At 34.9% G+C, this 23609-nt stretch overlaps 1 protein-coding gene across 1 annotated transcript in view; it reads right to left on the reverse strand.

Annotated features, from left to right (window-relative positions):
- The window catches only part of TMEM192 (transmembrane protein 192), a 199214-nt gene that overhangs the window by 39459 nt on the left and 136146 nt on the right, over window positions 1-23609 (reverse strand). The gene's annotated exons all lie outside the window — the stretch shown is intronic.

Consider the following 23609-nt stretch of genomic DNA (forward strand, 5'->3'; position numbering starts at 1 on the left):
TAAATGTTGTACATTAGCCTCTTACCATTACGCTTTATTAAAAAAGACAATTTTAAGCCTTAAACCCTTAAGTGGACAAATCTGGTTAAATTTCATATGTATAATTTCTTTCTATAGATTGTTACTATAGAGGCTATTGTTTGTAGAAAATAAAGAAACTTGTCTAATGCTCATTATCATACAATTAACTTTTTGTAAACATCAGGGGCGAGATTTCATATATACGGCGTAGGTTTCAGTGCAACTGCTGAAACCCACACCGCCCGTAAGTTCACCTTGCACATCGGGTGAATCACATATATGGCACCGTCAGATGATAAACTGCCGTAAGTCGGATAAACTGGCGATGTTAAGAAATGTTCAGAAATATAAATTTCTGGAGTCAACAGTGACTTACGGCAGTTTATGATCTGCCGGTGTGTAAGAAAAAAAACAAAAAAAATGAAATTGCCCGTAAAGGTCTAACCCGCCTCCTAAAAATGAAACCCAACATGTCAAAACGCCTATATCCTCTATCCCCCCATATCGCAACTAATAATAAAGTGTATTAAAGGGACACTCAATCAAAATTAAACTTTCATGATTCAGATAGAGCATGACATTTTAAACAACTTTCCAATTTACTTCCATTAACAAAATGTGCACAGTCTTTTTATATTTAAACTTTTTGAGTCATTAACTCCTACTGAGCATGTGCAAGAATAAGTGTGTATGGCATTTGTGAATGGCTGATGGCTGTCACATGGTACGTGTATGCATTTGTGATTGACTGATGGCTGTCACATGGTACAGGGGGAGTGGAAAAAGACATAAGTTTTAAAATTGTTATAAAAAAATCTACTACTCATTTGAAGTTCAGACTAAGTGCTATTGCATTGTCTTGTTATCTTGCACTTGTTGATTATGCAAATCTACTGTGTTGACTGGTCCTTTAACTTCTAAACTCCCATCCCCCCACATTGCAACTACTAACAATAGTATTAACCACTAAAACGCCAACCCCCCACATCGCAATCTACCTAATAAAGTAATTAACCCCTAATCCGCCATTCACCCACAACGCTAATTAAAGTATTATGTGGAGTAGGATGATTTATTTATTTCTTATTTCTTTTTTCATTAGAGTGAGCCTATATAGGTAATGTAAATAGGCTTATTTATGCAAAATATTCATGAGATTAATGAATTGGTCCAGTTTCCGATTAACACATATTTAATAAGATTTACACGAAAGGATTGTTAGGTATACTTGTGAAACTATTATAATAATGTGAAAAAGTTTAGATCTCAATAATACATGTTTCAAATATTTGATATAAGTACTTGACTAACGTCCAAGCTGTATCAAGACCCTTACTATCAATGGTTGTCTCTTTCTTTAGTCATAAAACTCAAATCAAGATCCCTAATATGTGAGGAACAATTGTATTTATATACTCATCTCTTAACATATCACAGTGTGTACAATGTTTATTTTTTTAGGCTAAATCACTTGTTACTTATCAATACAAATATATATATATTTTTTAATTGCTCGCCTGCTAGTATGGTGTCCTTTCCATGATGCCTATTGGTGATTGGATACGTTCACCATTTAAGGCAGAGTCAGGGCATAGGATATCTATGATTAAGTGCCGCACGGCACGAAACACGTAAGGACTCCTCCCCCTCCGTCCATGCTTTGTTTTTTGAGTGTTTGTTTTATTTATTTGAACAGCCAATAGGAATAAAGCAGCTGTCACCCTATTGGCTGATTTCAAAATTTTAGCATATAGGAATGCAAGATACCCAATATAAAACGGGGAACCTTGCTTTCAATCTTCAGTGTACGGTGATTATCACATGAAGAGGATCCTCCACGCTGGATGTCTCCACGGCTGCCGTTCCTGCTCCGCGCCGCCTTCGCTCCGGATGAAAAAAGAAGATGTCCCCGCGCTGGATGAAGATGGAGCCGTCTGGAAGACCTTCACTGCCTGACTTCAGGAATGGTGAGTACCTATTTCGGGGTTAGAGGTTTTTTTGTTTTTTAGATTAGGGCTTTTTTATTTTAATGGGCAGCAAAAGAGCCGAATGCCCTTACAAATGCCCCTTTAGGGGCAATGGGTAGCTTAGTTTTTTTTTTTTTAAAGAGTTAGTTTTTTTATTTTGGGGGGAAATTCTGTTAGGGGGTAATTTGTACTTTATTTAGGTAAAAGAGCTGATCGCTTTAGGGCAATGCCCTATAAAAGGCCCTTTTAAGGGCTATTGGTGGTTTAGTTTTAGATTAGGGGGTGTTTTTATTTTGGGGTGGCTTTTTTGTTTTTATAGGGGTATTAGATTAGGTTTATTTTTGATAATTTGGTTTATTATTTTTTGTAATCTTAGATTTTTTTATTTTTGGTAATATTAGATTTTCTTTTTTTATGTAATCTTAGGTTTATTTTTACTGTAATGCTAGGTTTTTTATTTTAATAGGAAGTTAGGATATTTTTATTTAAATACTTTTTTTTAGGTAACAGTAGTTAATTTGGGATTAAGTTATGGGGTGTTAGGTTAGAGGGCTCAATGATTAGATTGATACTTTGCGTTGTGGGAGGTTGGCGGTTTAGGGGTTAATAGTGTAATTAGGTACTTGGCGGTTTAGGGGTTAATACTTTAATTAGCTTATTTGCAATGTGGATGAATGGTGGATTAGGGGTTAATCACTTTATAAGGTAGATTGCGATGTGGGTGAATGGGGGATTATTGGTTAATCACTTATGTACTTTGCAAAGTGGGGGTTGGCGGATTAGGGGTTAATACATTTTATTTAGTTATTGCGGTGGGGGGATGGTGGTTGACAGGTAGATATTGCGCATGCATTAGGTATTTGTTAATACTTCTAGGCAGTTACGGTAGTTTTATATTCAGCGCAAGGTTTTATGTGCCTGCCTATGTGTGGCGAGGTGAAAATGGAGTAAAATTTCTCCATTTTCGCAAGTCCTTGCGCTGAATATGTAATACCGACTTGCGACGCCGGTTCTATATTAGTTTATGGGAGTAAAAATAGCGGGCGACAGGTGAAATAAACGTGTGGGATTTATATGTGGCGCCATATATGTGATAGCAATAGCCGACTAAAAAACAGCCAACATGCTGGTCGTTAAGGGGTCAAGGAACAGCATTGTACTACTGGCAGCTTGCTGAACACATTTAGTTAGACAATCACAAGAGACAAATGTAGGCAGACACCAATCACCAGCTACCTCCCACTAATGTAGGATATATGCGTATTCATTAACAACAATGGCTACCAAGAAAACAAAGCACATTTGAAAATAAAAGTGATTTTAAAAGAGTCTTAAAATGACATGATCTATCTGATTCTTGCAAGTTTAATTTTGACTTTCCTTTCCCTTTAAACTTGATTTATATAAACTCCTCTAAATTTGTGTGCACTGCATTTTTGGTAAAACTAAAAAGTTTATTTAAAAAGTACAGTAACACTAACTAGTATACTTACTATACTGAAAGTGTTTATACTTAGAGACATGAAACATTTTTTTAATTCATGATTGAGACTTTTAAACAACTTTGAAATTTACTTATTTTATCTAAATTTACTTGGTATCCTTTGTTGAAAAACATACCGACAGGGAGGCTGACGCTCAGAAGCAGGAAGGGAGCTAACGGATGATTGGTGGCTGCACATATAAGCCTCTTGTCATTGGCTTAACAATGTGTTTAACTAGCTCCCTCCAAGTAGTGCATTGCTGCACCTTCAACAAAGGATACCAAGATAATGAAGCAAAATTGATCATAGAAATAAAACGAAAAGTTGCTTATAAATGTATGCTCTAGTTGCATTTCTCATGGCTTTCTTCGTCGGGGTGGTCATGTTTTTGTTAATAATTACTTTCTATTTAGGTTACAAATGATTAAAACAAAGAACAAATACAACACAGTACACAGTCACTTACATACATATACACACTCATTTTCTATACCACACATACTTGTCGGTTGAATTAGCGCAATGTGGCTTTACTCATGCAGTGTCAGTAACACCATGGTATTGCGTCAACCAACAACCATTTTTACTCACCCCACATAGTCTCACTTTAATTTGAAAGATTTATTAACCATTTTGTTAAATAGATAAGCAGCTACTGGCTTTGCACTTAGTATTAAGTTTAATTGTACTTTCCAGTTATTTACGGAGTCCGTTTGTTCTGAAGCTGCACATAATTTGTTGGGGTTTTTTAAGCATCACTTAGGGATAGTGCATTTTTCAACTTGTGACCAAATGTACACCTTAAGCATCTTCTTCATAAACCTGTATACACACTCAATGAACCAGGAAAAAACATAACAGCACTTCAGTGCAACAAAGAAGCTCTGTTGCTCCCATTTGCAACCACAGAAGCTCATTCCACAGAGGAGTCCAACATCAGGTAGAAAACTCACCGGATTAACATGCTGGAAGAGGCAGATCAAGCCCCCTTGACAAATAAACTAGAAGTTGAGAGAAGCAGGTTTTAGTCCTACTCATCCTGTGATGGACAGAACTGAAAATTAGAAGACTAACAAAGGGAGTGGCCAACTTTGTTCTTTCCCAGTTAGAAGTAAGAATTCTCACCTGTTGACTACTTATTAGGTATGCCAAGAAACCACAAAATACATTTTTTTTAAAATATATATTTTTAAGAGTGTTCCCTGTGCAATGGTTAAGTGTGGAAATGTATTATGTATGAATAAAAGGATGCCCACTTAATGTTTACAGATAGGAAAGAAAATGACAAATAATGACACTCCAACGTATTAATAAATAAAAAGAAATATCTTAAACTGTTCAATTGATTCTAAGATTCTAATTCTAATATTGCATAACAAAATCTCAGAATTTTTTATTCTACATTTTAAAATATGTTTAATTGTCAATATTAAAAGACTGTGATACAATCGTTAGGGTTACTAGACAAAATGGCTTATGACTTATAAGTACAACTACCTCACTAGAGACGGCAACTGCCACAGGTAAAATTCCCCAAAACAATGGAGGATGGCAAACCTGTTCACTACCAATATCTAGTTTGTGTTATTTAAAATACATTTGTATTGCTTTTTTCTTACTCGGGAGGCAATAATTAAACATTCTTGCATATCAAATGTCTCCATAAGTACAGAATGGAATAAGTTATCTATTTGTTAGCCCTTTAAACCAAAATTTCCTACTATTTCCTAGATCTGTGGTAGCCATTTTGAATGGGAAATCGGCACTTTATTTTCTTCCTAGGCTAAAATCTGTAGTGAACAGATGTCATAAGTAGATTAGTCAAGTGAGTAGTAACAGTTTAGTATTACATTTAACACTACTAGTAAGCATAGATAATAAAAACTGTACCACAGTCTTGGTTCTGAGCAAAGAATCAACAGATCAATGCTACCCATATATAATGGCCCATTAGCGTTTCCCTTTGTTGTTCTTTGTGAGAGGAGCAGGGTTCCCTCCATTGTGCCCGAAGACCACCTGCCTATTTGGGAACAGTCTATATAACTTTACTAGACCTGCTCACAATGGTTCTCCCACAGAAGGGAATGAATATCAAATAGAAGGCTGTAAAGTAATCAGACAGGCCACCAGCATGACAGTTGTTGGTGGTCCAATTATACCCCTCTATTGTACAACACATTTCAGAACAAGAGAACTTGTTACTTCAGAGGAAATCCATTAAAGAAAATGAAAACAAACAATAAAACAACTGTAAATCAGGTCACAGCTAAGAAAGTATTAGAAGACTGGCAATCTATTCATTTGTTAGCTAATAGCAAAATGTAACAGCATTTGATTAAATGAATATTATATGTTTTTAAAAACAGATAATCTAATAAGAGACCCTGATGAAAGTTTGCATATATAAAGAATGTGGGCATTATACAGACATTTAATACAGAAAATAAGATTTACATCTACATATACATCATTGATATAGAAGCTTTAATTATGATTGCATAGCTAAGTGCAACTTTGTGTTTCTATAAATTTCATAGTCGTCTTTACATCTTCCCTTCCCTTAAATATCTTCCACCAATTTTTGTTGGCTTTAGCTCACAAGAAGTCAAGCTAGGAAATATTTAGTTAAAGATTGAGAAATAGGATTGTCCCTAACAGTAACTCAGAGTAAAGACCTGGACTCAGGTACAAGGAACCTAGTCACAACTTCGTCTTTCTCCAATTATTGCGCTGCCCCACGAGCTGGACGCCAAAGCCGGATTCGTTATCGATCTGCTAAAGAAAGCAGGAGCTACAGGCGGAGGATCTACGTTATGTTTACTATAATGCAAAGTAACTATTTTAAAAAATAAGCATCATTGTAAGCTTTAATGAATTAAATTGCCCGTTTTTAAGAGTATTATTTGATACTGGGCTTTAATTTGTTATAGTTTACAGTCATTTTAATCCTCATATTGGCAGACTGTCTGCCAGTACCTAAGATCGAGGCGACCAGTAGAGGGTGAGGAAGGGAAGCAAGCTGTTTGGGAGGGATCAGGGAATAACGTCAGGTGGGAGGGTAATCTCTACACTAAAACAAAATTTTACCTTACAAGCTACCTGATTAACCCCATTCACTGCTGGAAATAAAAGTAGTGAGGTGCACAGCTGAAAATAGCAGCATTCTAATTACCAAAAATCAAAGACAAAGCCATATAAGTCTGCTATTTCTGAACAAAGGGGATCCCAGAGAAGCTTTACAATCATTTGTGCCATGATTATACAAGCGGCATGTAAATAATTTCAGTAAGAACCCCAACGTTTGTGAAAAAGGTAGCAATTTATGTAATATAATTGCATTTGGCGATAAAATGGTGGCATGAAATGTACCAAAATGGGCCTAGGGTTGTCTAATTAAAAAAAATGTATATATATATATATATATATATATATATATATATATACATATATATATACATATATACACTATTCATAGTGCAAATCAATTTAATATTAAAAAGGCAAATAGCAAATAAACAACATTCAGGAGTAAATCCTACTCACAAAGGGAACCCCAATCATATGAGGTAAGTAATGTCTGTCGGATCCTTAAAGTGTCCCCACTTATTCCAGGCAACAGTCACAGTTATGTCTCCACTTAGGTATAGGTTAGTAAGTCCCAAAAAGTAGGAGAATCTCCTTATGTACAACAATTCCTCAGGTTTAACAGAGGTAGCGGTCAATGTTAAAAAGGAAATCCTGTCTGTCTTACCGCTCCTGTTGTTTGTTAAACAAACCGAGGCTGTGCGATGAGTTTTTCTTGCAAACCAGCGTGGATCCGTAGCTCTGTAGATCAACGTAGTAATGTCTAATTCAGAGCTCTCCTTTCCTCCTGTTTGCCTGAGATTCACAAAGGACGTAAGGTGGGCGTGGCCTTACGCGTTTCACGGTAACTTCCGCTTCATCAGAGGCTTGTAGTGCGCCCACCCTACCTGCTGTTCTAATATGACAGCGTCAAGGTACACGCCCCACTTACGTCCGTCTCAATATGACAACCTGTTAGTGCCACATGTTTAAATGCAAAAGTATAATATATTGGTTTGCAATAAACATTGTTGTCTGCGAGCAATTTATCTTCTAATGGCACCCAATTTAACACATCATAGTGACTATGCTATAAAGTGCGCCCTCAGTGCGCTTTATTAGTGAACAATTTTCAAATCTAGAAATCCTTATTGATGTTATCACACTAGTACATACTAATCAACAATTCGGAGTTTAAATTGAACATATAGTTAAATTCTAAATATAAATATAAAACCCTCCAAATAATCTAAAGCCACATTTGAAAGACACCAAAAATTATTTCTTTATTAGAGTATGGAGACTTTTTATATATAATTTTTTTATTTTATTTGAGAAAACTATTTTATGTTATTGTTGTAACTGATTTTGACCAAAAATCTCTAAGTGGTAGACTCAATGTGGATACCATGGGAATCATGTGATCAAATTCTATGTGCAACATGATTATTCTTACCCATTTGAATATCTGTCCTGAACATGAATTATATTTTTTATAAATTTAATCAGTTTCTAAATGAATTCATACTGACACTCTCTTTGATACTGAATCTAAAACCCATTGTGTATAGAATCCATAATTTAATATTGTGCTTAAAAGCCAAAAAAAAAAACATTTTTTTTTTTTTTTTTTTTTTTTTTTTTTTTTTTTTTTTTTTGGGAGCTAAATTCAATTGATTTGCCATTGTTAAAAAACCACAGTTCATCTCATTTTATTTCTACTTTAAAATTAGGATATAGATTCAATCCAATTCTTATAAAATTAAAATAAAATTACAGATGTTATTAAAATATAAAAAAATATATAAAAATATATTTAGACCAAAAAAGCCTGGATGTCTACTTCTCTATTCATTCCGTGAGGCTCCAAGGTCTGGAGGGAGTGGATCCAGAATGTCTCTCTCTGTCTCAGACGTAACATTCTGTCTCCTCTCCTCTCATCCAGAACAACTTGTTCTATTGCCTTGAATCTCAGACAGGATGGATCATTGTTGTGTTTTTTCCTATAATGATCCGTCACTCCATGAGATACATCCCCTTTTTCTATGTTTGCAACATGTTCCAAAACCCTTCTCTTTACTGTTCTTTTGGTCCTTCCTATATATTGCAACTTGCAACTGCATTCTAGGGCATACACGACGTACTTAGAATGACAATTCATAGATGTCCTGATAGACCTAGAAAAACCATTAACATGAGATGTTATTAGTTTGTTGTTTTGATCAATTAGTGGGCATGTGTTGCAATTTTTTCTGTTGCACTTGAAAAAGCCAGAGCTCGCTCTGTTCAGCCAATTATGTTTATTTGGATCCTGTCTCAATCTACTGGGAGCTAGAATGTCCTTTAGGTTTTTGTTTTTCTTAAACACAACCTTTGGGATTTGTTCTAAGGATTTGTTTAGAATGGGATCTTCTAAAAGAACATGCCAATGTTTTTTCAACACTTTCTTTATATCCCATGATTTATCATTATATTTTGTTAGAAATAGGTTATCCATCTTTTTGTTTTCCATATTTAAACTAGATTTTTGTTTTAAGAGAGTTGTTCTGTCTAATTGGCGTGCTCTTGAGTATCCATTTTCTACCAAATCCATGGGGTAACCTTTAGCTTTGAACTTGGTTTTCAATTCTTCAGATTCCCTGTCAAAAGAGGCAAGACTCGAACAGTTCCTCCTAACTCTCTGAAACTGGCCATATGGTATGTTTTTGATCCAATTCCTATGATGACCACTCCTAGCATGGAGGTAACTGTTCGAGTCTGTTTCCTTCCTATACAAGCTTGTGGTTATTTTATCCCCACTTCCTGTAAATACCACATCTAAAAATTCAATTTTTATACTATTTACATTCTTTGTAAATTTCAAATTGAATTCATTATGGTTGATATAATCAAAAAATCTGTTGATTTCACTTTCATCCCCTTTCCAGATGACTATAACGTCATCTATGAAACGTTTCCAAACAATAATGTTTTCCTTAAAAGGATTGTTACCCCATATGTATTTATCTTCCCAAGTTCCCATGTAGAGATTTGCATAGTTGGGGGCGAAGCGAGTACCCATCGCTGTGCCCCCAACTTGCAAATAAAAATCCTTACTGAACAGAAAATAATTTTTCTGCAAGATGAACTTAATAGCTTTTAGTAAAAATTCTCTTTGTTTAACTGGCAGGTGTTCATATTTGTCAAAATTATATTTGACACTCTCAACACCTGCATCATGTGGGATGCAGGTGTAGAGAGAAGCAACATCTAGTGTTAACCACCTATAGTCAGGTTGCCATTTTATAGTTTCCATGATAGATAGAATATGAGGGGTATCGCGCACATACGATTTTAGGGTAACGACCATCGGTTTTAAAAAATAATCAACAAACTGAGAAAGGTTGCTGGTCAGAGAGTTAATGCCCGAAATAATAGGGCGTCCAGGTGGCTTTTCCAAGTCCTTGTGGACTTTGGGCAAATGATAGAAAATTGCCACTCTACATTTATCCAACAGAAGAAATTCATATTCTTCCTTGGAGATGTTACCCAGCCTTAAGTTCTCAGTAAGTAGACTTTTTAATTCTTTAATAAAACCATTTGTAGGGTCTCCCTTTAATTTTTGATAAGTTGTAGTGTCATTCAGGATTCGATAGGCCTCTGTCAAATAATCCTCTTTATCCTGGATGACTATACTGCCACCCTTATCCGCTTCCCTTATTACTATTGTTGTGTCCTCCTTTAGTTGTTTTAGGGCTCTCATCTCAAAATGATTTAAATTGATATTTTGTTTGTACCCAGAACTGTCTTTTTTGCACAAGTCCATCAGTTCTTTCTCAACCAGTTTATAAAAAACTGGTATATGGTTACCTTGCGAGTATAGAGGATAAAAAATGGACTTAGGTTTAAATGAGGGTCCATTTTTATACTCTAAATTGGTTTTTTCAAGGTCCAATAATAATTCCAATGTATACTGGTCAAGACCATCTGCCAATTTTTCCATACCCCAATTTTCACATTCTAGAGAAATTAAATTTGTGAGGCTGGCAAAGTCTGTCTCATTCAAGTTAGCTCCTTCTTTTTTGCTTTTAAGTTTTGTAAAATGTCTATTCAAAGTAAGTTTCCTAATGAATCTATTTAAATCAATAAAGAGATCAAAATCATTAGGGGAACTATTCGGTGCAAAGTTGAGCCCTTTAGTTAGTAGACTATATTCAGATGGATTGAGGGGGCGTTTGGATAAGTTAAAGATTTTTGTGTAGTTCTTACTTAATTCTACTTTCTCCTTTTTATTTCGTACATGTCTTCCTCCTCTGTGTCCTCTTCGGAATCTATTCTTCTTTTTAATTGGGCTGTTTTTGTGAGATATTGTGCAATGGAAGGTGTTTTCCCCCACGACTTTGGTGGTTTTGGTTTCATACCTTTCTCTAAAAAAGGTGTTGGTGCACTGGCGCTATCTGCTTTGTTTCTTTCATGTTCTCTAAAATTTTGATTATCCCCTATTGCTTCTCTATTTCTCAAATTGGGATCATTTATATGTGTCATAAAGTAATGTGATCTCAATTCTTGATCCTCTCTAGGTGCATTAAATCTCCTGTTTTGGTATTCCATCTCCTGAAAATCTAATGGATATTCATTTTGAATATTCGACCTAGGTGGTTGATGTTGTGTATTTTGTTTTTGTTTGATTTTATTTTTATTAAAATTATTAGTACCGGACTTGGGCTGGCCATTAATGTATGTTCTAGTGTTTGAATTTGACTGATAGTCTCTATACATAGATGCTCCCATATGGGGATTTTGATTTTTCCATTGCGGTCTTAGGTGGTATGTATTTGGCTGTTTGTTTTTTGTACCTATATTTGTTACTGCTGGACTATTTAATGATGTAGTGTCCATTATAGCCCCACCTAATTCTTGCTCTTTTTCTATTCTGTTTTTTTCTATAGCTTCTTCTATGTCTCTTTTTAATTTTCTATTTTTTCTGCTTTTAATTTCCATTTCGTAAGTATGTACCCTTTGTTTAGTTTCCTCATTCAATTGCTCATAGAGGACATCCCCTTTATGTCTTTCTAATTCTTCTCTGATTTTATTCATTTCCTCTGTTATTTTGGAAAATTTGTAGTCCCTGTATTTTATCAATATATTAATAAAAGTTTTTGAGCAATCATTGAGAGCTTGCTCCCACTCTGTGTGATATTCCACATCAGCTAGGTCAAATATTGGTGTTTTTTGTAGTCTCAACCCCTTAGGGATAATTCCCTTCTTGATATATCTCTTAAGTATTTTCCTGTCATAGTATTGATTAATTTGACCCTTACTAAGTTTTTCTAAATTGATAAATAAATCAATTGGGTCTATGAAGTTAGAATCATCCTCTTCATCTTCAATTGAAGAAGTGCTCTCTAATCTTCTGTTAGAAAAATAATTTCCATAGTGAAATGTGGACATTTTAGAGTACAAAGTGCAGCTGCCACACAAGAACCAAACAGATGAATACAAATAATAAGATCACAGTAGAGAATTCAAATAAATGAATCTCACTACTGGGAGTCTAGGCTGCGCACACTTGTAATAAATTTAAAGTAGATGGTGATGATTTATCTAATGATAACAATTTACAGAGATAATAACAGTTGGTATAATATACACATTAGTAATAACAAGTATACTTATCACACTCTGCAAACTTTCCTGAAGAGAGGTGAAAGAGAAAGAAAACAACAATGTCCTTCTGAAATAAGATTTCAAGTTGCTGGGTGAATCCGTGCTGCTCGTTGAGGTACCACTCAAGGTTCAGTTTGAGTGAAGAAAATACAGCTGCAAATATCTAGAAGAACAAGCGCACAGATACACTATTCATAGTGCAAATCAATTTAATATTAAAAAGGCAAATAGCAAATAAACAACATTCAGGAGTAAATCCTACTCACAAAGGGAACCCCAATCATATGAGGTAAGTAATGTCTGTCGGATCCTTAAAGTGTCCCCACTTATTCCAGGCAACAGTCACAGTTATGTCTCAAAAAAAAAAAAAAAAAAAAAAAAAAAAAAAAAAAATGTTTTTTTTTTGGCTTTTAAGCACAATATTAAATTATGGATTCTATACACAATGGGTTTTAGATTCAGTATCAAAGAGAGTGTCAGTATGAATTCATTTAGAAACTGATTAAATTTATAAAAAATATAATTCATGTTCAGGACAGATATTCAAATGGGTAAGAATAATCATGTTGCACATAGAATTTGATCACATGATTCCCATGGTATCCACATTGAGTCTACCACTTAGAGATTTTTGGTCAAAATCAGTTACAACAATAACATAAAATAGTTTTCTCAAATAAAATAAAAAAATTATATATAAAAAGTCTCCATACTCTAATAAAGAAATAATTTTTGGTGTCTTTCAAATGTGGCTTTAGATTATTTGGAGGGTTTTATATTTATATTTAGAATTTAACTATATGTTCAATTTAAACTCCGAATTGTTGATTAGTATGTACTAGTGTGATAACATCAATAAGGATTTCTAGATTTGAAAATTGTTCACTAATAAAGCGCACTGAGGGCGCACTTTATAGCATAGTCACTATGATGTGTTAAATTGGGTGCCATTAGAAGATAAATTGCTCGCAGACAACAATGTTTATTGCAAACCAATATATTATACTTTTGCATTTAAACATGTGGCACTAACAGGTTGTCATATTGAGACGGACGTAAGTGGGGCGTGTACCTTGACGCTGTCATATTAGAACAGCAGGTAGGGTGGGCGCACTACAAGCCTCTGATGAAGCGGAAGTTACCGTGAAACGCGTAAGGCCACGCCCACCTTACGTCCTTTGTGAATCTCAGGCAAACAGGAGGAAAGGAGAGCTCTGAATTAGACATTACTACGTTGATCTACAGAGCTACGGATCCACGCTGGTTTGCAAGAAAAACTCATCGCACAGCCTCGGTTTGTTTAACAAACAACAGGAGCGGTAAGACAGACAGGATTTCCTTTTTAACATTGACCGCTACCTCTGTTAAACCTGAGGAATTGTTGTACATAAGGAGATTCTCCTACTTTTTGGGACTTACTAACCTATACCTAAGTGGAGACATAACTGTGACTGTTGCCTGGAATAAGTGGGGACACTTTAAGGATCCGACAGACATTACTTACCTCATATGATTGGGGTTCCCTTTGTGAGTAGGATTTACTCCTGAATGTTGTTTATTTGCTATTTGCCTTTTTAATATTAAATTGATTTGCACTATGAATAGTGTATCTGTGCGCTTGTTCTTCTAGATATTTGCAGCTGTATTTTCTTCACTCAAACTGAACCTTGAGTGGTACCTCAACGAGCAGCACGGATTCACCCAGCAACTTGAAATCTTATTTCAGAAGGACATTGTTGTTTTCTTTCTCTTTCACCTCTCTTCAGGAAAGTTTGCAGAGTGTGATAAGTATACTTGTTATTACTAATGTGTATATTATACCAACTGTTATTATCTCTGTAAATTGTTATCATTAGATAAATCATCACCATCTACTTTAAATTTATTACAAGTGTGCGCAGCCTAGACTCCCAGTAGTGAGATTCATTTATTTGAATTCTCTACTGTGATCTTATTATTTGTATTCATCTGTTTGGTTCTTGTGTGGCAGCTGCACTTTGTACTCTAAAATGTCCACATTTCACTATGGAAATTATTTTTCTAACAGAAGATTAGAGAGCACTTCTTCAATTGAAGATGAAGAGGATGATTCTAACTTCATAGACCCAATTGATTTATTTATCAATTTAGAAAAACTTAGTAAGGGTCAAATTAATCAATACTATGACAGGAAAATACTTAAGAGATATATCAAGAAGGGAATTATCCCTAAGGGGTTGAGACTACAAAAAACACCAATATTTGACCTAGCTGATGTGGAATATCACACAGAGTGGGAGCAAGCTCTCAATGATTGCTCAAAAACTTTTATTAATATATTGATAAAATACAGGGACTACAAATTTTCCAAAATAACAGAGGAAATGAATAAAATCAGAGAAGAATTAGAAAGACATAAAGGGGATGTCCTCTATGAGCAATTGAATGAGGAAACTAAACAAAGGGTACATACTTACGAAATGGAAATTAAAAGCAGAAAAAATAGAAAATTAAAAAGAGACATAGAAGAAGCTATAGAAAAAAACAGAATAGAAAAAGAGCAAGAATTAGGTGGGGCTATAATGGACACTACATCATTAAATAGTCCAGCAGTAACAAATATAGGTACAAAAAACAAACAGCCAAATACATACCACCTAAGACCGCAATGGAAAAATCAAAATCCCCATATGGGAGCATCTATGTATAGAGACTATCAGTCAAATTCAAACACTAGAACATACATTAATGGCCAGCCCAAGTCCGGTACTAATAATTTTAATAAAAATAAAATCAAACAAAAACAAAATACACAACATCAACCACCTAGGTCGAATATTCAAAATGAATATCCATTAGATTTTCAGGAGATGGAATACCAAAACAGGAGATTTAATGCACCTAGAGAGGATCAAGAATTGAGATCACATTACTTTATGACACATATAAATGATCCCAATTTGAGAAATAGAGAAGCAATAGGGGATAATCAAAATTTTAGAGAACATGAAAGAAACAAAGCAGATAGCGCCAGTGCACCAACACCTTTTTTAGAGAAAGGTATGAAACCAAAACCACCAAAGTCGTGGGGGAAAACACCTTCCATTGCACAATATCTCACAAAAACAGCCCAATTAAAAAGAAGAATAGATTCCGAAGAGGACACAGAGGAGGAAGACATGTACGAAATAAAAAGGAGAAAGTAGAATTAAGTAAGAACTACACAAAAATCTTTAACTTATCCAAACGCCCCCTCAATCCATCTGAATATAGTCTACTAACTAAAGGGCTCAACTTTGCACCGAATAGTTCCCCTAATGATTTTGATCTCTTTATTGATTTAAATAGATTCATTAGGAAACTTACTTTGAATAGACATTTTACAAAACTTAAAAGCAAAAAAGAAGGAGCTAACTTGAATGAGACAGACTTTGCCAGCCTCACAAATTTAATTTCTCTAGAATGTGAAAATTGGGGTATGGAAAAATTGGCAGATGGTCTTGACCAGTATACATTGGAATTATTATTGGACCTTGAAAAAACCAATTTAGAGTATAAAAATGGACCCTCATTTAAACCTAAGTCCATTTTTTATCCTCTATACTCGCAAGGTAACCATATACCAGTTTTTTATAAACTGGTTGAGAAAGAACTGATGGACTTGTGCAAAAAAGACAGTTCTGGGTACAAACAAAATATCAATTTAAATCATTTTGAGATGAGAGCCCTAAAACAACTAAAGGAGGACACAACAATAGTAATAAGGGAAGCGGATAAGGGTGGCAGTATAGTCATCCAGGATAAAGAGGATTATTTGACAGAGGCCTATCGAATCCTGAATGACACTACAACTTATCAAAAATTAAAGGGAGACCCTACAAATGGTTTTATTAAAGAATTAAAAAGTCTACTTACTGAGAACTTAAGGCTGGGTAACATCTCCAAGGAAGAATATGAATTTCTTCTGTTGGATAAATGTAGAGTGGCAATTTTCTATCATTTGCCCAAAGTCCACAAGGACTTGGAAAAGCCACCTGGACGCCCTATTATTTCGGGCATTAACTCTCTGACCAGCAACCTTTCTCAGTTTGTTGATTATTTTTTAAAACCGATGGTCGTTACCCTAAAATCGTATGTGCGCGATACCCCTCATATTCTATCTATCATGGAAACTATAAAATGGCAACCTGACTATAGGTGGTTAACACTAGATGTTGCTTCTCTCTACACCTGCATCCCACATGATGCAGGTGTTGAGAGTGTCAAATATAATTTTGACAAATATGAACACCTGCCAGTTAAACAAAGAGAATTTTTACTAAAAGCTATTAAGTTCATCTTGCAGAAAAATTATTTTCTGTTCAGTAAGGATTTTTATTTGCAAGTTGGGGGCACAGCGATGGGTACTCGCTTCGCCCCCAACTATGCAAATCTCTACATGGGAACTTGGGAAGATAAATACATATGGGGTAACAATCCTTTTAAGGAAAACATTATTGTTTGGAAACGTTTCATAGATGACGTTATAGTCATCTGGAAAGGGGATGAAAGTGAAATCAACAGATTTTTTGATTATATCAACCATAATGAATTCAATTTGAAATTTACAAAGAATGTAAATAGTATAAAAATTGAATTTTTAGATGTGGTATTTACAGGAAGTGGGGATAAAATAACCACAAGCTTGTATAGGAAGGAAACAGACTCGAACAGTTACCTCCATGCTAGGAGTGGTCATCATAGGAATTGGATCAAAAACATACCATATGGCCAGTTTCAGAGAGTTAGGAGGAACTGTTCGAGTCTTGCCTCTTTTGACAGGGAATCTGAAGAATTGAAAACCAAGTTCAAAGCTAAAGGTTACCCCATGGATTTGGTAGAAAATGGATACTCAAGAGCACGCCAATTAGACAGAACAACTCTCTTAAAACAAAAATCTAGTTTAAATATGGAAAACAAAAAGATGGATAACCTATTTCTAACAAAATATAATGATAAATCATGGGATATAAAGAAAGTGTTGAAAAAACATTGGCATGTTCTTTTAGAAGATCCCATTCTAAACAAATCCTTAGAACAAATCCCAAAGGTTGTGTTTAAGAAAAACAAAAACCTAAAGGACATTCTAGCTCCCAGTAGATTGAGACAGGATCCAAATAAACATAATTGGCTGAACAGAGCGAGCTCTGGCTTTTTCAAGTGCAACAGAAAAAATTGCAACACATGCCCACTAATTGATCAAAACAACAAACTAATAACATCTCATGTTAATGGTTTTTCTAGGTCTATCAGGACATCTATGAATTGTCATTCTAAGTACGTCGTGTATGCCCTAGAATGCAGTTGCAAGTTGCAATATATAGGAAGGACCAAAAGAACAGTAAAGAGAAGGGTTTTGGAACATGTTGCAAACATAGAAAAAGGGGATGTATCTCATGGAGTGACGGATCATTATAGGAAAAAACACAACAATGATCCATCCTGTCTGAGATTCAAGGCAATAGAACAAGTTGTTCTGGATGAGAGGAGAGGAGACAGAATGTTACGTCTGAGACAGAGAGAGACATTCTGGATCCACTCCCTCCAGACCTTGGAGCCTCACGGAATGAATAGAGAAGTAGACATCCAGGCTTTTTTGGTCTAAATATATTTTTATATATTTTTTTATATTTTAATAACATCTGTAATTTTATTTTAATTTTATAAGAATTGGATTGAATCTATATCCTAATTTTAAAGTAGAAATAAAATGAGATGAACTGTGGTTTTTTAACAATGGCAAATCAATTGAATTTAGCTCCCAAAAAAAAAAAAAAAAAAAAAAAAAAAAAAAAAATATATATATATATATATATATATATATATATATATATATATATATATATATATATATATATATATATATACACACACACACACACATATACACACAGTTTTGATAGGTAAATATAAAAGGCAAGGCTCTATTTCTGTTTAAATAGAGTGATAGAATTTTTTTTTTAAATTCTCCAGTATTTTGTGCAAGTTCTTATCTGAAAGTCCCGGTAGTGAAGGGGTTAACACAGTGGGTGCCAGTTTACACCTCCCTCAAGGCCATACTTAACTCCAGACATTTTATTTAAGCTTTTCTCTTGACGGGTGTTACATAAATAATATACCTCATTCAGAATTGAACAACTTTCCATTTTACTTCTACAAATTTACTTTATACTCTTGGTATCCTTTGTTGAAGGAGTAGCGAAGCATTACTGGGAACTAGCTTCTGGTGAGCCAATGGTAAGAGGCATATATGTGGAACCACCAAATTACCAAACAGCACCCTGTAGTGCATTGCTGCAGAGGATATGTACATATTCTTTTCAACAAAAGATCTCAAGAGAACAAAATAAAATTGTATGATAAAAATTCAAAAGGAGTATTAAAAAGTTACATGCTAAATCTGAGTCATGGCCGTTTAATTTTCACTTTCCTATCCCTGTAACTTCAAACATGGCAGCGCTCATTACTGTTAAAATAGGCTGATCTTTGCTTTGAATTAAATCATCACATCATTTACTGTTTAAAGAGACGGTATACACCAATTTTTATATAACTACATGTAATAGACACTACTATAAAGAAGAATATGCACAGATACTGATGTAAAAATCCAGTATAAAACCTTTTAAAAATGTACTCTCTCATAGTTTAGCACTGTTGATGAGGTTAGGCTGGGACACCCATTAAAAGGGGTTTAAAAATCAGGAAGAGTAGACTCCTCCCCTGCATATGAAAAGACACATTACACAAACAGAAGCAAGCAGGAATCTGTATACCTGAGTCTACATCTGATACTTTGGGGCTTGGTTAGGAGTCAGCACAATGTTATTAAAAAATAAGCAAAACTATACAAAGTTACAAAAACACTCCTAGATGGGCTATCTAAATGGATCATCAACAAAACGTGTATGCAAAGAAAAATCTAGTGTATAATGTCCCTTTGATATCCCTTTAAAAAGGAACCAAACTACAAATCTAATTTAGAAATAAGATGTGCGAAGAGCAGAAAATGTCTTTACAGAACCTTGAAAAAAGCCAGAATGAAGAATGATCGTCCAACCTCAGCTGACTACTGAGGACTTATTTATAGTGTTCTACAGAAACTGTAGCTCCCACAAAACTGACAGGTAGGCAGGCATTGTCCCCACATATAAAAAAGAAAAAGGTTTTCCTCTTAAATGGTTTGTGCATTACCAGTGAAATAAAGAATTCAGTAACCATAACATAAAATCTATGCCCAATTGAAGCCTTATCACTGAAGAAAGAATAGTTTCCACGTAAATAGAGCAATTGGTGAAAAAAAAGACATATACAATTCCCCCTGGGCATCTTACATGATACACAGCTTCTGTTTTCCATTGAAATCTGTATTTATGGTTTTTATCTAGAACTGTTTTGTTACAAAAAAGGTAATTATATTGGATGAATATATTGGCAGCTGTACAAATTTGCTTTCTATTTCAGAAAAAAAATGATATGAAAATGATTGGTTTGCCCTCAGATTAACAACCCCACAAAAACCTGCAGTTATATGAGTCACCATTTGAAGTGAAATGCAACTACAGACGTGATAAAAGATTAAATTTGTGGGGGGGGGGCGAATGCAAGAGTTTTATTCCTTTACAAAAATGCTGTAGTACCATGTAAGGTTTTATAGCTCCAGCATACTGTGATAAGCAAGTCTAATATAAAAAAAAATTGCCTTTACTTGTAGCAGAAGTAAGAATTTGGTACCTTTTGCACATCACAGAACATATCCAGGCGCTGATTGGTGCATCATGCACCAATCAGCAACTCTGTATGCTTTGAGATCAACAAGGGGCTGAGTTAAAGGGACAGTCTAGTCCAAATTAAACTCTCACGATTCAATAGGGCATGCAATTTTAAACAACTTTCCAATCTACTTTTATCATCAAATTTGCTTTGTTCTCTTGGTATTCTTTGTTGAAAGCTCAACCTAGGTCGGCTCATATGCTAATTTCTAAGCCCTTGAAGGCCGCCTCTAATCTCTGTGCAGTTTGACAGTTTTTCACAGCTAGAAAGCACTAATTCATATGTGCCATATAGATAATGTGTTAACTCCTGTGGAGTTATTTATGAGTCAGCACTGATTAGCTAAAATGCAAGTCTGTCAAAAGCACTGAAATAAGGGGGCTGTCTGCAGAGACTTAGATACAAGGTAATCACAAAGGTAAAACGTATATTAAAAGGACATGAAATTCAAATTTTCTTTCATGATTTAGGTAGGACATACAATTTTAAACAACTTTCCAGTTTGCTTCTATTATCAAATTTGCTTCATTCTCTTGGTATCATTTGTTAAAAGAGCAGCAATGCACTACTGTTTTCTAGCTGAACACATGGGTGAGCCAATGAAAATCGGTAAGTATATATGCAACCACCAATCAGCAGCTAGAGCCTAGCAAAGGACAGCAATGGAATGAAGCAAAATAAATAATAAAAGTAAATTGGAAAGTTGTTTAAAATCACATGCTCTTTGTGGGTTTCATGTCCTTATAATATAACTGTGTGCAAAACTGTAGAATGGGTAATAAGGGGATTATCTATCGTTTTTTACAATAAAAATTCTGGAATAGACTGGCCCTTTAAGAAACTGATTTCAGCTACAAGCAGGAATAGCAAACAAATGTTCACTGAAATGGGTCAATATGTTTCTAAAATAAACTGTTCTAAACAGTATCTTAGGAGGAGCCTCATAAGAATAATGGAAATGAGTTACTTTGAAGTCCCAGACTTAAAATGGCGATCTGCTTGCATCTATGTGCCTGTGTGCAATACATGCAGAGTGGCAGTACAGGTTGCCATTGTTATCTACTGATTAGCTCCTGAATGACATCTGATCTTGTTTGCTCTTCCTCTAATGTTGAATTGCTGTCTTGGAACCGTATAGAGACTTTTAAACTTCCAGTATCTCAGGGAAGGATGATATGGTACATTAACAAATCAGCTGACTGTGGCGACAATGGTCCTGATATTCAAAACCTCGCCGCCATGGAGACAAATAATGCAAAAACTTTGGGATATACTTTAGACCCTATATTGTAATGTAGGAGTCTCTCCTTTATATATATATATATATATATATTTCAAATTCAAATTTGTGGTTGATGTTTTTTAGGGACCTCTCCATACTGATGAGATGTCTTCGATCATCTCACATGAGCGGCGGGCTTTTGAATATCAGGCCCCATGTCTGACAAAGGGCCTGACTCAAACTCCCAAGCATGGAGAGAAATCATCAGTCTATTTTACTGAGCACTATATTGTAAACGGTCTATCCTTAACATAGAACATATTAATAAACGTAAGCTACACAGTCCCCAAGGTAAAATTGCCTTTAAAAAAATCTCTGAGGGGCCATGTAATAATGACAATATATCTTAAAGATTCTCACCAGACCAAAGAGTTTTAGAGGATCTAATCAATAACTATTCTTCTGAACACAGTGTTGCTTTTTAATTTTTCCCTTGAACAGAGATTCCGTCTTTTAAAAGAGTATTCCTTCCTTAAAACAGAATGTAGTCAATAATACCATTTATCTAGATCAAGAGTAATGGATTTGCTAATAAACCAAACTAAAACCTAGAACCTAAAAATAATGCTTATAAAACCAACCACCTTCTGCCATTACCAGCTTTACCTATGATATGCATACAACATGCAATTCATTGGATGAGCGGACATTGCTATAGTGCACAGGCTGCTCTGAGAGTAACTGACATTTCTAAATCTACTTAGATTTTTTTTGTTCACCAATAGAGAAAAAAAATGTATTATTTATTTATCATGGCCCGAATGGGGCCGTATACACGTTACCGCGTGAGCCTTCATGCTCGCCGGAAACAGGAGTTAAGCAGCGTATGCTGTCGACATTTATCGATATCTGGCGGACATGATTCGATATAGCGGATCATGTCCGCCAGACACTTGATAAATCGACCCCATTGTGTCTATAAACAGCAGCCTCTTTTCTGACTAATATGAGTAATTAAATAATACAGGTGATTTCCATTAGAACAAGGAGGTTTATAAAATGCGTATGAATGTGCACTATTTCAACATTCTAATCTTTTTCATGAAAAAAGAGAAAAAAAAAGGTATTTTAAAATAATTTAATATATTTATAAATATTCTTTACCGCAGATCATTTTTTGCATTACAGACCCTAGTGCATCATGGGCTAGATTACAAGTGGAGCACAAACATATTAGCGATACTGGGTGCTAAACATTGCTTGAGCTTATTCAATAGCGATTTTATTCTTGTGTTCATATTACAAGTTGAAAGTAATGCTTTAGTGCTCGAGTACCAACATCTGCATGTTGGATAGCGGGGATGCACTAAATCCTTCACATAATAGACTCCTATGGATGTGAACTAAAAACTCATGTCAACTATCACTACAGCACTAAGACGAAGTTGTGCTAATCCTTTGCTCAAGTAGTGGATTTCTTTACTTGCTCTTATACTATGATTTTCTATTGAATTAATAATATGTAAAAAAAAAAAAAAAAAAAAGAAGTGAAATACTTTTTTAAATATACTTCTTTAATATACTTTTGATGTGTTTTGTTGACACTTTACGTCAGGTCTACAAAAGTGCAACATTTTCCAGTGCTATTTTGTGTTGTGCTTGGGCATAACACAACTCAATGCTTGTAACAAGAATAGGGAATGCAAAATATATATACTGTATGTATGTATGTATGTATGTATGTATGTATGTATGTATGTATGTATGTATATATATATATATATATATATATGTGTGTATATATATATATATATATACATATATATATACATATATATATACACATATATATATATACACACACACACACACACCTTGAACTTCATAGAAAGGTGCATCCAATCCTGAGAAAAGGTATTTAAGGTGGCCAATTGCAAGTTGTTGTACTCTTTGACTCTCCTCTGAAGAGTGGCAACATGGGGGCCTCAAAACAACTCTCAAATGACGTGAAAACAAAGATTGTTCAACATTATGGTTTAGGGGAAGGCTACAAAAAGCTATCGCAGAGATTTAAGCTGTCATTGTCCAATGGGAGGAACATAGTGAGGAAATTGATGACCACAGGCACAGTTCTTGTTAAGGTCAGAAGTAAAATATTGGAGAGGCAAAGGATAGTGAGAACGGTCAAAAACAGCCCACAGACCACCTCCAAAGACCTATATCATCATCTTGCTGCAGATGGTGTCACTGTGCATCGTTCAACAATTCAGTGTATGGGAGAGTGACACGGGAGAAGCCTTTTCTGCACACACGCCACAAACAGAGTCGCTTGAGGTATGCAAACACACATTTGGACAAGCCAGCTTCATTTTGGAAGAAGGTGCTGGGGACTGATGAAGCAAAAATTGAGTTATT

Source organism: Bombina bombina, chromosome 2 (assembly GCF_027579735.1).
Source record: "Bombina bombina isolate aBomBom1 chromosome 2, aBomBom1.pri, whole genome shotgun sequence".
Lineage (NCBI taxonomy): Eukaryota > Metazoa > Chordata > Amphibia > Anura > Bombinatoridae > Bombina > Bombina bombina.